At 34.7% G+C, this 17,046-nt stretch overlaps 1 pseudogene; it reads right to left on the reverse strand.

The window, feature by feature from the left end:
* LOC117072144 overlaps nt 1-17,046 on the reverse strand; it is a 97,973-nt pseudogene that overhangs the window by 41,000 nt on the left and 39,927 nt on the right.

A 17,046-nucleotide genomic window follows, 5' to 3' on the forward strand; every position in this document is an offset into this window, starting at 1 on the left:
TAATCAAATTCAGCAAATTTTCACTCATTTATTTAAATATTCTCTCTCTCTCTCTCTTTTTTTTTTTATCTCTTTCTTCTCCTTTTATGTTACTGGTTCACTTGATAGTGTCCCAAAAGTCCTGTAGACTCTGTTTACTTTTCTTTATTCTTTTTTTTTAATTCTGTTCCTCAGACTTAATAATTTCCATTGTTCTATCTTCAACTTTGATGATTTTTTCCTTCTGCCTGCTTAAATCTGTCTTTAAAGTCCCCTTTTTTATTTTTGGAGACAGAGTCTCCCTCTGTCACCCAGGCTGGAGTGCAGTGGTATGATCTTGGCTCACTGAAGCCCTTGTCTCCCAGGTTCCAGTGATTCTCATGCCGCATCCTCCTGAGTAGCTGGGATTACAGGTGCCCACCACCACACCCGGCTAAATTTTTGTATTTCTAGTAGAGACAGGGTTTCACCATGTTGGCCAGGCTGGTCTTGAACTCCCGACCTCAGGGATCCACCCGCCTCAGCCTCCCAAAGTGCTGGGATTACAGGTGTGGGCTACCATGCCTGTCCTAAAAAGCCCTCTTGTACATTTTTTCATTTCATCTGTTATTGTATTTTTCAGTTCCAGAAATTTTTTAGGTTTTTCTATCTCTTTATTGATACTTTATTTTGTTCACACATAATTTTCTTGATGTTCTCCACAACTTACTTTAGTTCTTTCAGTATCTTTAAGTTATTTGTATTAGTTTTTGTCTAGTAGATCTGCCAACAGTGTTTTGTTTTTTTTTTAAGGGATAGTTTTGAATGATTCATTTTTTCCCCTTTGAATGGGCCATACTTTCCTGCTTCTTTGTATGCCTGATGCGTTTTATTGTTGTTGAAAACTGAATGCTTGAATCAAGTAATGTGATAACTTTGGAAATCAGATTCTCCCTCTTCCCCTGATTTTCCTGAGTTTTATTTTTGTTTCTTTCTTTATGGTTGTAGATTGTCTTTGTGGAAAAGATCAACTAGAGGTACAAACCTAAGGTATTAGTTCTTTTCTGAACCTGTGCATTTCCCTGGGTTTGGGACATCACTTTCTATATTTCTTTGTGTATACAATTGTTTTTGAATATTCTAGTCTTCAATGTCTGATTTTCAAAAGAGGAAAACAGAAAAAATAAAGAGTAGAGCAGAAAAGAATGCCAGCAGCCCTCTAAATCTTTTGGAAGTCACTTCAATCAGTGGGGGATAGGCTTTCAGAAATGGGGGTGAATGCTACAACAATGACTAACCATCTCTTTGTCTAAACTTGTGTGATTAGAAACAGCAATGAATGATAAGAGCATAGATCACTAATATTTGGAACACAGTTTTTGTTTTGTTTTGTTTTTCCCTCTGGCTTGCATAACACATGCACAGATGCATGCTGTGGGACTGAGGTTGGGTGGTAAGCAACTGCTACTGTGCTAGAACTCTAATTGACTGAAATGAATCACAATTTGAAGCCCAAATTTACCTTTGAAAGTTGAAAGTCTTCAATAGACACCATAATTCACAAAAAAAAGTTACATCAGCTAGACTCTGACAGTGCAAATGCTATTTAGATGATGAGACAGATTCTTGGTGCTTTTTATTCTGCTATCTTCCCAGAATTCTCTTCCCCATTAATATTTCTATTTGATATATATCCACAATACTGATTTCAGAAGTCATACAGAATGTTATCTGACTTGCTTACAAATTAGTATTTCCAAACTATTCCTGGCCAGTTATGACTAAAAGATGTTTGAATATAATAGCCTTTTGGTAGCCTTTTAGAGAAGCTTAAATAGGTACTTAAGTATATTTGTACTACAATCAGCAAAAATCACCTACAGAATATTATTAATTCAATCATTTTTTTCATTTCCTATTAAATATTTACCAAATCAAGCTCAAGAAACATGAAAGACTGGTCTGAGTCTCTTCAAATTCTTTGGTCTCTAATGGGAACACATATTTTACAATATTAAAAAATGAATAAATATAATGCAAACCTATTCATTATTTATTTAGGAATTCATACTACAGAAGTTCATATTCACTTAAAATGGTTAACATGTGTAGGCAATCAAATATGTACATTTATGTGTAATTTAAAGGTACATATATACTTAACTATATGTACATATAAACATATATGATACATATATTACATCTGCATATGATAATTTCGAAGTTTATTCTTTCAGAAATCTTGTCTATACCTAATGAATTTAAAGGATATTTATTGCATCTTTTTTCTAAATATTTTTATATTGTATTGTTTTATATTACAAAATTTACAAAATATGTAATATTACATTTTAATGAAAGATGACACGGATAGTATCATGCTTGATAAATACAGATGCTCTCACTTATAATGGAGTTATGTCCTAATAAACCCATTGTAAAGCTGCAAAATCATATAAATTAACCATTATAAGTTGGGAACCAACTGTCATTTACTTTGGATAAGAAATTAAGTTACAATTTAATATTATACATTGTATCTTTGCCTGATAATTGCTTGTCATTCATTCATTAATCATAAACATCCTCTGATGTTGTTTGAGGTGATGGAAACTCAAACAAGGTAGAATAAAATATAGCTAGCATTAAAAACCCAATAAATATATTTAAGCATTTTAAAGCTTTATTCTAAGTTAATCGTATGAATAGAAATATCAGACCATTCTAAAATACATTTATTATAATAATTTTAAAATAACTTCAAATTTTATTGATATTGATAACGCTTCCAGATCATTCAGATTCATGGTTATTATCAATATCAAAAAATATGTATTAGAATATACAGCTCTCAAGAAGATATATATGTTTATATATGAACGGGGGAAATATCTATTCTCCATTGATTTGCTCTCCTTTCCTTCTGTTCTACTCATTTGCCCCTTATGTTTGGAATACCCTAAACTCCCTGTTATGAATTGAATTGTGTTCTCCCAAAATGCATACCTCAAAGACCCAACCTCCAGTACTTCAGAGTGTAAATATATTTAGAGAAAAGGTCTTTAAAAGGTGATTAAGTTAAAATGCAGCCACATGATGACTCAACAAGAGGGCAGCCATCTGCAAGTCTGGAGGAGAGACCTCAGAAGAAATCAAACCTACCAACACTTTGATCTTGGACTTCTAGCCTCCAGAAATGAAAAAACAAACAAACAAACAAAACAAAAAACACCTCAGTTTTGTTGTTAATGCCACCTGCATTATTTTGTCGTGGCTGCCCTAACAAGCTTATAACCTTCATTTGCCCCATCTCATTATGTTCAAGTTTTGTTCTTTTGTTTTTTGTTTTTTTGTTTTCTTGTTTGTTTGCTTTTTGAGAGAGAGTTTTGCTCTTGCTGCTCAGGTTAGAGTGCAATGGCACAATCTTGGCTCACTGCAACCTCCGCCTCCATAGTTCAAGTGATTCTCCTGGCTCAGCCTCCAGAGTAACTGGAATTACAGGCACCTGCCACTATACCTGGCTAATTTTGTATTTTTAGTACAGATGGGGTTTCACCATGTTGGTCAGGCTAGTCTCGAACTTCTGACCTCAGGTGATCCACCCACCTCGGCGTCCCAGAGTGCTGAGATTACAGACGTGAGTCATCACGCCAGGCCTGTTCAAGTTTTATCTGTCTAGCAAGAGTCTGTGAAATGCTACATATTCCACAATATGCTATTTATTCATTTCCTCCCATACCCATTTTGAGTAACCACTCCATCTTCTTAATTCACTGTGTACCTTGTCACTTTTATCTCTATTGGCAAACATAGCTCTTTGAAATCACGTCCATTTATGAATCTAACAAAATGCTTAAAATACTTTCTTGATTCATCAATATATGCTAAATGAACAAATGGAGAGGTATGTGATGGGGGAGCATGAGTGGGTAATAGAATCAAAGGAAGAGTTCTTGATATATGAGACAGAATGATTGATAGAAGTTGAAGGTGCAGAATGATTTCAGGGTGGATAAAAGCATAATTATAATTCCTGGCAAATGGCTCTCATTTTAGGACAAAATGGATATTGTTAATAAAGGTGGTAAGGGTAAGTCTAGGAGTTTGAAGGGAGATTTGAAGCAATACACGTTCTATAAACTAATACATAAAATTTTCAATGTGGTATCTAGAAAAATATCAGCACCTCCATACTTAGTAATAAAAGCAGGAATATCTATATAGTCCCTTGGTAGGGTCACAGCAAGCCAGATATTCAGAGCCTAAATCGAGGCTTCAAGAAAACCCAGGTCCATGGGCTTTGGTGTGGTTGTGTGTTTGGACAGCTTTATGAGCCCTGAGTACTTAGGGACTAGAGAAAGGGAAGAAGCACACAGCTCATGAAAAGGATTAGAAAGTGAAAAAAGAAATTTTTTTTGAGGCAAGGTGTCCACTGGAGATTACATAAAAGGATATGATCTTAATTCCACATTTCACTTTACTCTAGCAGCGTCTGAATTTGAGGACTAATAACTTAAGAGATGTGAAAGTTAGAAAGGACACTATTTAAACATCATTAATATAGAGTCTTACTTTTATAACTATCTTTTGTCTTTTTTCACAACATAGGGAGCTTTAGAAAAATAAAGTAAAAAGGCAAATGAGACCCTCTGAACTCAACCCACAGAAAGGACTTAAATGTAGACCCTCTATAACAGCAAAGGTCTGTGTAAGCATTGTGAAATGCAGGTGGGGCATGATCTGCTGTAAGGTGTATCAGAAGGCATAGAATATTACAAAGCATATGCTTAAAAAATTAAATTTTTGATTTTAAAACTGCTATTCTTATTTATTTATGTTTACACATGCTTCCTTTAGTGGGAAAAAGAGGTAGAATTAGAATACTGTTTCTCAAATCATGGTCTAAAGATTCTTGAGGTCCTCAAGCCTTCTTGAGTTTGTGAGGCTCTCTCTTTTCTAAATTCATATCAGTATGAGGCTGGACTTCGTTTCTTTTACTACAACTATGCAACATATTATGACATGTGGAATACAGAAACAGATAGCATTCAGTTCTCATATAATTTTTTTGTTTTGTTTTGGAAAACATTTTTTCACCAAAACATGAAAACAAATTAATAAGTATGTTTTAGATTCTATTTTTCAATTTGAAATATGGTAAATATCAATAATATAATTTACATAAACCAAAGTTCTTTGAGCTCCTCAATAATTGTTTTTATATTTATGGGATACATAAGATATTTTGCTACAGGCATACAATGTGCAATAACCACATCAAAGTAAATGGGTCATCCATTACCTCAAGCATTTATCCTTTCTTTGAGTTACAAACAATCCAATTATACTCTGTTAGTTTTTTGGTGTTTTTTTTTGTTTGTTTTGGAAGGGTCTCACTTTGTTGCCCATGCTGGAGTGCAATGACATCATCTTACATCACTGCAACCTCAGACTCTTGGGCTTAAGTGACCCTCCTACCTCAGCCCCCTGAAAGTAGCTGGAACTACAGGTGTGAGCCACCTTGTCCAGCTAATTTTTTTCTTTTTTGTAGAGACAAGGGTCTCACCGTGTTGACCAGGCTTATCTCAAACTCCTGAAGTCAAGTGATCCTCTCACCTTGACCTCCCAAAGTACCGGGAGTATAGGTGTAAGCCACTGTGCCCAGCCGTCTTTTTGTTATTTTAAGATATAGTATAAAATATTATTGACCATAGTCACCCTGTTGTGCTATCAAATACTAGATCTTATTAATTTATCTAACTGTATTACTGTACCCATTAATGATTCCTCCTTCCGCCATCCCCACCCACTACCGTTCCCTTTAATACACTTTATTTTTAGAGCAGTTCCAGGTTCAGAGCAAAATTGAGCCAAAGATACAGCAGCTCCCCATATACACACACATGTAGCCTCTCACCTTATCAATATCACCAAACAAAGAATATATTTGTTATACTTGATAAACCTATACTGACACATCATTATCCTCTAAAGTCTATAGTTTACATCAGGGTTCACTCAGTGTTGTGCGTTCTATGGGTTTTGACAAATGTAAAATGAAATGTATACACCCTCATAGTATCATACAGAGAAGTTTCACTACCTTAAAAATTCTCGGCATTCCACCTATTTATTCCCCTTCTCCCTAACCCTTGGCAATCCCTGATTTATTATCTCCACAGTTTTGTCTTTTCCAGAGCGTCACAGAGTTGGGGAATTGTACAGTATGTAGCCTTCTCAGACTGGCTTCTGTCACTTAGAAATAGACATTTTAGTTTCCTCCATGTTTTTTCATGGCTTAATAGTTCATTTTAGTGTTGGATAATACTCCATTGTCTAGATGTGCCACAGTTTACTAATATAATCACCTACACAAGGACATCTTGGTTGCAAGTTTTGGCAATTATGAATAAAACTTTTATAAATATCTGTGTGCAAGTCTGTTTGCAGATACAGGTTTTTGGTTCACTTGAGTACATGCTTTTGCTTATTTATGTCTTTGTGCCCTGAGAATAGTGTTGGTGTAAAACAGATCATTAAGAATTATTTGTTAATTAAAACAAAATCTACACCAAACTAAGAAAGTACCTACAGAAGCTATCTAGAGAATATAAATTGGTGGCTGGTGAAAGGGCACTAAATTCAAAAGCTTATGGAGATACCCTTGTTTTCTCACTGTCAAGATACATATATGTAGATATATATATATATTTATACATGTATAATATGTCTATTACCTATTGGACACATAGTTTTCACTATCAAGATACATACATACACACATGTATGTATGGATAGATGGATGTATACATATATATCTACATACACATATGTGTGGATAGATGGATACATACATATATATCTAGCTATCCATACACATGGATATGTGTGTATCTTGACAGTGAGAAAGACATGCAATATATATAGATAGATAGTGAGAAAGACACATGCAATAGGTAAATTGACAATTTAAATACTCAGGCCAGGCACTGTGGCTCACGCCTGTAATCCCAGCACTTTGGGAGGCTGAGGCGGGTGGATCACAAAGTCAAGAGATCGAGGCCAATATGGTGAAACCTCGTCTCTGCTTAAAATACAAAAATTAGCTGGGTGTGTTGGCACGTGCCTGTAGTCCCAGCTACTGGGGAGGCTGAGGCAGTAGAATCGCTTGAACCCAGGAGGCGAATGTTGCAGCGAGCCGAGATCATGCCACTGCACTCTGACTTGGGTGAGACTCTGTCAAAAACAACAACAACAACAACAACAACAATAATAAAACAAAATTGTTAACTCACCTCTTTCTGTTTTTACCAACTAAAAATGTCACACAATCCTTTAAAATGTACGTACAGAAGACATCAAGTAACCATTGATTATATGCAGCATTATATTTTTAATTAAAAAATACTGAAATGTGGGCCAGGCACCGTGGCTTACGCTTGTAATCCCAGCACTTTGAGAGGCCAAGGTGGGAGGATCACAAGGTCAGGAGTTCGAGACCAGCTTGGCGAACATGGTGAAACCCCATCTCTACTAAAAATACAAAAAATTACCTAGGTGTGGTGGTACATGCCTATAATACCAGCTACTTGGGAGGCTGAGGCATGAGAATCACTCGAACCCAGAAGGCAGAGGTTGTGATGAGCAGAGATCGCGCCATTGCACTCCAGCCTGGGTGACAGAGCAAGACTCCGTCTCAAAATAAATAAATGAAATAAAATATAAAAAATAGATGTACATTTGCAAATCCATTTTTTATAAACAGATATTTGAAATTTCATATTTGTTTTCAGTTTTTTCATCACAATACTTATCTGTTAATGTCACAAAAGAAAAATAAAGGCTAAACAGCACTACAAAAAGTCTAATACTGTTTTGCTAATATTTTATGGGGTTTTTGTTGTTGTTTTTGCTTTTGCTATTCTTTTGTCTTTTTTGCCCCAGAGAATCTAGCAGTCAACCTGACCTCACTTCATGGTTAATGAATCATCTGTTGTTAAATTTCAGACATAAAAGCACAGCCTCACTACCTTTTTAAAAAGCTTATAAATGGTTTCTCAAAAGAATTAAGAAAACCTTTAATAAATCAAAACAATGAGATTATAGACATGAAACTACACTATCTGCAGCTTTTCAAAAACAGAGTCCTGATGGAAAATAGATAATGAATTCTCAAGAAATTACACTCCTCTGGGTATATGTGTGAGGTATACTCCATGGAAAAAATTTATTGGAAGCTCTCTTATGAGAGAAATAAGATGATCGAAAAATAAATCCTCCAAGAAGTAACTACTTTTTATTATTTTTGATTAAAATTCATTCTTAAAAACAAAAGTCTTCAAAAGAAGTTTTCTCAATTATTTACCTCCTCTTATTCTGAATCTGCAATTTTGTGGCAATTTATTAGGTAAATTCTGTTTAATCAGAAAACCTACAAGTGATTCTTATATGTATTCAAGTATTCCCTTCCAGATATATGTGAGCCATCTTGTAGCCTTTGGCAAAGTTTACTACTGGCCTGTAATAATAATAATCAGACTTTATATGGATATATATTTCCCAAGTCAAATATCAAGGCAAAAAAAAACCCAGTATTATTCAGAGCAAATGACCTGTGCATGCACATCAATTCTTAAAATGAAAATTAAAGAAACATTGTTATTTCTGTAGAGCTGTGCTGGAAGCAATTGATTCATATGTATAAAATATCAAATCTAAAAAGTGTTCTTCATTATATTTTGGTTCACAATTCATTAGTAATTAAATGGAATGAAGGAATGTATCAATACAGGAAAAGTTATGGCTCTATATGTTTTAGGTAATTCCTAAATTTATCCATGAGGCAAAACACTACTTAAGTCTATGTATTGAAAGCAGTTACATTTTTTTCTTTCATAGGCAGTGGTTTTATCTGGAGAGGAAATATAATGGGTGATATCATATTATATTTTATTGTATTTTCTTTCACTGTAAATGTTTCAAAGACATTGTAATTATTACTGTAGTATTTTATTATTTCTGTATTCCAAGAGGTAGCCAGATGTTTTTGTGTGTGAAGTTGAAAACTGAAACTTTTGAGGACAATTTTCTCATAAAAATCTTCTATCTTTCATAAAAGTTTAAACTCACTGAGAAGTTTGGACTTGATCACTGATGTTCAAAATGTATCTGGAGACTCCTGGGGATCCATGAGATCATTGTAGGGGTTCACAAGGTCGTAACAATTTCTTTTAAGGCCGGGCGCGGTGGCTCAAGCCTGTAATCCCAGCACTTTGGGAGGCCGAGACAGGCGGATCACGAGGTCAGGAGATCGAGACCATCCTGGCTAACACGGTGAAACCCCGTCTCTACTAAAAAAAAAAAAAAAAAAAAAAAAAAAAAAAAAAAAAAAAAAAAAAAAATTCTTTTTAATAACTACAAATTATATCATTGTGTTGACAATAAACAGAAAGTGTGCTTGCATACTTTTGTACTCTAAAAGTTTCTTCTTTCATTTCCACTATGATAAATATCAATAGGATAGAATCTGCATAAACAAGAGTTCTTTGATATACTCAATGACATTTAAGAAAGTAATTTTTGGCCGGGCGCGGTGGCTCAAGCCTGTAATCCCAGCACTTTGGGAGGCCGAGACGGGCGGATCACGAGGTCAGGAGATCGAGACCATCCTGGCTAACACGGTGAAACCCCGTCTCCACTTAAAAAAACTACAAAAAACTAGCCGGGCGAGGTGGCGGCGCCTGTAGTCCCAGCTACCCGGGAGGCTGAGGCAGGAGAATGGCGTGAACCTGGGAGGCGGAGCTTGCAGTGAGCTGAGATCCGGCCACAGCACTCCAGCCTGGGTGACAGAGCGAGACTCCGTCTCAAAAAAAAAAAAAAAAAAAAAAAAAGAAAGTAATTTTTAAAGTTTTACAACTACAGCTTTAAGTAATCTAGAAAGGGAGGGATGAAACTGGAGTGCATTGTGGGGCTGATCTGGGTCATGTTGAGATTGCTTAGCAACTCCTAGTTGGTAAGGTACTGCAACTTGGTAATGATGTAGCTGAATTGCCGCCTTCATGGAAATAGGTGGACTTGAGCAGTTAGCATATATATACACCAGTGGCAATCATGATGCACTAAAGCATAGAAAGTTCCCTCTCTTTTACAGTTAACTTGTGTAATCATTTGTTTGTCCAATCTCTCTTTGGGGAAATCTTTCCTCTGAGTTGTCTAATTTTGGCATGAAGAAGATTCCAGGTGCCTGGCCCTCATTATAGAAGCAAGATACCTTTTCTTTTCAAACCTTGGCATAACCAGGAGGTTGGCATAAGACTAAAATATGACAACTAGATGTTCTCTACTGGGATTGTAAATTTGAGCCAGTAACACCAGGATGGAAAGAAGGTTTGGGCAATATTCATCATAGTGACTCTGATGGCAGTAGCAGTGATAGCAGATGTCCTGGCTGCTGTTTCCTCCCTCTTTTCTTTCAGGACTCCTTTAATTCCTGTCCATCTAAAGCCTGCTTCCTCAACACCACCCTTGCCAACCCAATATTCTTCCAACAAATTCCCCTATGCTTAAGTCAGTCATAACTTCCCCATAACATACATATATACACACACATATATATACAAATATGTACATATATACACATATACACACATAAATACATATATACTCATATATACATATATACTCATATATACAGATATACTCATATATGTACATATATGTATATACTTATATGTATATATAGACATATACATATCTTTTCATATACATACATATATGTGTATATATGTATGTATATGAGTATATATGTATATGTATATATACGTATATATGTGTATATATGCACATATGTGTGTGTATATATATATGTATGTATCTCCCTAAGGAGATAAAGGTCATCTCCACTATAATATGCAAACAAATACAAACTCTCAAACCACTGAAATAGACTATCTCTCAAGCTCATTGAGATGCAAACATGAAGCTAGACTAAATTTGATTTTTTAAGTGATGTAGAAAATATCACAATTCATTATATTTAAAAAGTCAGAAATTCACCAATTTATTATAATTTCATATTTACCGTCAGCAATTAGCCACCTATATAGTTATACTTTCTGTCTTAAATTCCACTTGTTTAACAACTCTTTTCTTAAGTTAATATGAAGATTATTGAATCTAGAATTAGAGATATATATCAGGGTTCCTGAAAAGGAGAATTTAACATGCAGAAAAGGTGTCATTTAAAATTTGGCAGACGCTTTTTATTCTAAGCGAAAACAGAAAAGTATACCTAAGAAGAGATTTTCATACTCTGCAAAAAAAAAAAATTAGACTTCAGTGGTCATTATTATATAAATGAAATACCTAGGGAAGGAACTTTTTTTGTTTCATGTATTGATGAAGCATCCCTTTTCAATATACTTTGTATGTTGAGTAGATTTTTACATAGCACATAGGCAAGTGTGAGTAGCAATATATTGTAGTAATTGAGAGGACAAGCTCTGGAGTCAGACTGTTAATGGATTCTGATGCTAACACACATACACACATGCACACACACATATGTAGTTGACCCTTGAATGACATAGGGGAGGCTATGAACCCCTAGACACAGTCAAAAACTTAAGTAATAGCTTACTGTTGCCTGAAAGCCTTAACAATAACATAAACAGTTGATTAACACATACTTTGTAACACATATTAAAATTATTATATATCGTATTCTTACAATAAAGTAAGCTTGAGAAAAGAAAATGTTATTAAGAAAATCACAAGGAAGAGAACATATATTATCTACTAAGTAGAAGTGGGTCATCATAAGGGTCTTAAACTTCATTGTCCTTACATTGAGTAGGCTAAGGAGGAAGATGAAGAGAAAGGGTTGATCTTGCTCCTGGGTAGCAGAGGCAGAAAAGGTGGAGGAGGTGGAAGGGGAGGCAAGAGAGGAGACACACTTGGTGTAAGTTTTATTGAAAATAATCTGCATATATGCAGACCTGCACAGTTTAAACCCATGTTGTTTGAGGGTAAACTGTTTATTTATTACTTTGGGAAATTTTCTTAGTTGATCAACCCTCAGTTTCTTTACCTGTAATATAAAACTATTTGTAATAAATTATCTATGATATAATAGGAGCTATAGGGTTTATTGTGAAGATTGAAAGAAAATATACATAGCTAAATACATTTTAACATTTTTATTAGGGGTTAAAAAAAGCTCTTGGGAGAAATCTATTCAAGATTTCTAAATATCCCCTTTGCAGTTCAACCATTATTAGGGCCTTTTGAATTTCGTGTGATGGTCTTGATGGAGGGAGGCTCACCGATAGGGAAAGGGGACTCATATCTCTAAATGTGAATTCAAAGAAAGTAAAGGGGAGTCTATCAGGTGACACAGAATAGAGAAATCATTAATTTGGTTAAAGAAAATTTCATAAGCCATTAAATTGAAAATGAGATTTTTTTCCCTCCTATTTTAGTAGATTTGAATTATATTATCTGAAAGAGATCTTAGTAATTACTTATGGAAATTAAGATAAATTATTTAGTAAGAAAGTTGACTGAGCAAGAAATAGTTTGCATTGAATAACTGGTAAAATTTTCTTGAAATTTTGTAAGGAATAAAAATCAGCATCTCTTTGGTAAGGTTGAGCCATTCTTTTCAAAAACAATTTTCTGTCATTTTATGTACAGAATGAATTTAAATGACTCATAAAGAAGGAATTTAAAAAAAACAAAAGGGAGAAAGAAGAAATGTCTTTACTAAGCTGAATAAGTAGTGAATTATGAAAGTGAAAGCAGGACAAAATAATGGTCCCTAAAATAGAGGAAAATGTGCAGATTTGAGAATAATAGAGGTAGAGATTTTGAAATATAATAACTTCTTAAACTAAAGTAAAATCAGCATAAAAGGTAAGTATTTTATGAAATAATAAAAAATAAACTTTAGTGAATTAAGGACTAGCATATATTGTTACGTTCATAATGTTTTTTTTTCTGTTTTTTTTTTTGGTTTTTTTTTTTTTGAGACGGAGTCTCGCTCTGTCGCCCAGGCTGGAGTGCTGTGGCCGGATCTCAGCTCACTGCAAGCTCTGCCTCCCAGGTTCACGCCATTCTCCTGCCTCAGCCCCCCGAGTAGCTGGGACTACAGGCGCCCGCCACCTCGCCCGGCTAGTTTTTTGTATTTTTTTAGTACAGACGAGGTTTCACCATGTTAACCAGGATGGTCTCGATCTCCTGACCTCGTGATCCGCCCGTCTCGGCCTCCCAAAGTGCTGGGATTACAGGCTTGAGCCACCACGCCCGGCCACGTTCATAATGTTTTATCTTTGCACTGCCTCAGTAATTTTCTGTTTATAGAGAAGAAACAAAAGAGTCAAAATACACCACTAAGAAATGATACAATATATGACATGGTTTGGATGTATGTCCCCTCCAAATCTCATTTGAAAGGTAATATCCAATGTTAAAAGGTAATCCCCAAAGGTAAATTTTGATGTGTGTGTATGTGGCGGGGGTGGGGAGGGGTTGTTAAGGGCCCAGTCTTCCACTCACCTGGGCCGGGACTAGTCAAACAGTGGCAACAGCTCTGCTAGCACAGAGACTACTTATATATTGTCGGAATTTATTTCCTTTTTCTTATTTTTTTTCTCTATAGGGCTTTTAATAAACACGTGATTCTGTGTGTGTGTGTGTCTACAAATATATATCTGTACATACACACACACTTTTGGCTGTTGTGGCTGGAGTCATTTTCTATTTAGATTATGTCCATCTCACCTGAAAGAAGAGCTCTCCAGGGATTGCCTTTAGACTACATATTTATTACTGCATTAATTCCATTCTTTAAAATAAATTGAACAATACTGAAAATCTTAGGATAGGCTATTCATTTTATAAAATTCCATTGAACTTTAGAGAAGTATATACATATATGGATATATATATATGGATATATTGGAGAGAGAGATATATATATGGATATATGCATGGATCCATTAACATTGCTATAAAGGAATACCTGATAGTGGGCAAAGACAAAAAATATTTAAATGTTAAAAAATCAAAACATGTCAAAGAAACTAGAGGGGCTTTTAATATCTGTGTGGCCAGTGTTGGTATCTGAAATAAGTATGAGGCCTAGCTGATCAGCTAGATCTCTTCATTCCCCTTCTAATGCTGCTGTATGGGATTTTTGCTGAATTTGGAGAAGTGTAAGTGCAACAGAGTTTGGGGACTTGCCTAGCAAGAAGAAACAGAAACAGGTTTCTCCAGTTCTTCAGTTTCTGCTGGAAATAGAGGTCTGTAATAATTACTAACAGGTAGTCTTTACTGGCTTTTGAATGAGGAAGTCAAGTGAAACTGACTATAGCAGTAAGCCAGATCTGATCCAGCTTAACTATTGATTGGTTTGGATCAAATCAGTCAGCCACTCATACTATCAGGCTGGAAGAAGAAATAACATTCTGGGTGGAAATAATATTACTCCAGGGTGTATAAAACTTTTAAATATAATGCCAGAAAAAATTACCTGTTTAACTCATTTCTTAAATACATATATAGGGGTTTGAAATTCTATTCACTGTTAGTAAAACTTAACCACAGAACACACTTTTGAGATACTGGAGCCTGTTCTCCCTACCCTAGTTTCTGATGCCTTGGCCTAGCATCGTTCTGCACGTTCTTCTACTACTGTAACATTAATCCCACCACCACCATTGCTCAAAGAACATGAATGTCACGTAAAAATCTGACATGTTTGACTTTTAAATATTGTGTCATTTTTCATGACACAGAGAGATCAATAAAAATAGGTTTATGTGAGCTCTGAAGTACATAGAAAACTCCATTATGCATTGATTAAACATGTTTAAATGATATAAACTTTATATTGAGAAAATAAAATTATGTGCACCAGCATAAAAACTCTTAACTGCATAAAAAATACATATACAATGAAAAGGTAGTCTCTTTGCTATCACAGTACTTCAGTGGATTTCCCTAGAAAAAGCCATTGTGTTAATATTCTTGAATACTTCCAAAAATATTCAATTTCCATTTAAGTGTGTGTATATGTGTGTATATATATTATCTATATATACACATATATGTGTATTATATATTATATTATATATTATCTATATATACACATATCTATATAATATAGATTGTATATCTATATATCTATATAATATATATCTATATATCTAGATAGATCTAGATATCTATGTAATATAGATTATATATACATATGTGTATATATAGATAACATTATCTGTATATATACACATATATGTCTATATAGATAATATGTATATATGTAGATAATATCTACATATAATCTATATATACAGATGTATATATAGATAATATATGCATACAAAAATGGGAGAAGACTATACTTAACATTTTTCACTTTGAATTTTGTATTTCTTAATCAACATTGGGGATATTTTCATATTAGCACATGTAAATCTACCTCATTCTTTTAGTAGTCGCGAAGTATTCCAATGGGTGAATATATTATACTCATTTTAGTGAAATGTTGATGGTTGTTTTGATTGTTAACAATCAGTTATGTTTATAATCAAAGCTGCAAGATTTATTTTGTCCTGTACAATCTTTGTGTATAATGTATACATATTACTTTCTCAACATTCTTAGCATGGTTGTGTTTCATTAAATATTTCATCTTTGGCAATTCACTGCTCAAAAATACATTGTAGGCAATTTAATTTGCTTTTCTTTATAAGTTATAGTGAATAGTTTCTCATGTTTAAAATTAACTTTTTAAATGAACTCTGTATCCACACCCTCTTCCCATCTTCTTGTTGGCTTTTTAAAAATTCCTGGTTCAATATTTACATAAGCCTTCATATTCCAACATTGAGGCTGCCTGCAACATGCAACATGACTGAGGAGTTTGCAGTATATTTAGACTCTCAGGGAAAAGGCTCAAAGCAGTTAGCAGTGGCTTAGATATTTTTCCCCAAGTCATTACTAAAATTAATATAACAATATAGGAAAGGTCAAACGACTTTTCTCTAGCATCATTTATATCTATAAGGAGAAATTCTGTGACATACTGAGGAAAAAATATTGGTATATTTGAAATGGATTGTCAAGAATATTTTCTATAAATAAGGTTAACATTGCTATTAAATATACCGTGGTATCATAACTATCTATGTTGTCAACACCAATCCTTGTGGCTTGAGATTAAGCACATGCTATTACTGCCAGTTGCACACATGCATTACTTCCAAGTTTCCCAGCCAATAATCAAGATTATCTTCATCATTGTGATTATGGAAGATAATCATGGCTTAATGTGACTCTTCAGGGAGTCTATAAAACGCTTGGAATATCACTTGTGGGATCCGGAAAGGATAAATGAGCAACCACTAATAGAAACTTGTTATTACAAGATGCTTTTTGTTTATATGAGAACATTAAATTCATTAGATAGCATCATACATTTTCAAGAATCTAAAGCATGTTGTCAGAGTCTATATTCTATGTTTTCAATACCTAGAATGATCAGAATATGGGGAACACTGATGTTTCAAAGACATTATATTTTTATAGTTCCCTCTGTGTCACAATCTTATACAATGTTTCAAAATCCATTACTTCACCTTGGTTACTATCTTGAACATAAGGAATTATTTTTGGAGGATAATCTGTCAATTTCTTAGAAAATTATCCTATGGCCGGGCGCGGTGGCTCAAGCCTGTAATCCCAGCACTTTGGGAGGCCGAGACGGGCGGATCACGAGGTCAGGAGATCGAGACCATCCTGGCTAACACGGTGAAACCCCGTCTCTACTAAAAAATACAAAAAACTAGCTGGGCGAGGTGGCGGGCGCCTGTAGTCCCAGCTACTCGGAGGCTGAGGCAGGAGAATGGCATAAACCCGGGAGGCAGAGCTTGCAGTGAGCTGAGAACCGGCCACTCCACTCCAGCCCGGGCGACAGAGCGAGACTCCGTCTCAAAAAAAAAAAACAAAAAACAGAAAATTATCCTATGAAAATCTATGAAGATTGCCTGACTTTTCGATTGTATCTTTCTTGATTCACTATTGTGGCTG

Source organism: Trachypithecus francoisi, unplaced genomic scaffold (genome assembly GCF_009764315.1).
Source record: "Trachypithecus francoisi isolate TF-2019V2 unplaced genomic scaffold, Tfra_2.0 Lachesis_group4, whole genome shotgun sequence".
NCBI lineage: Eukaryota > Metazoa > Chordata > Mammalia > Primates > Cercopithecidae > Trachypithecus > Trachypithecus francoisi.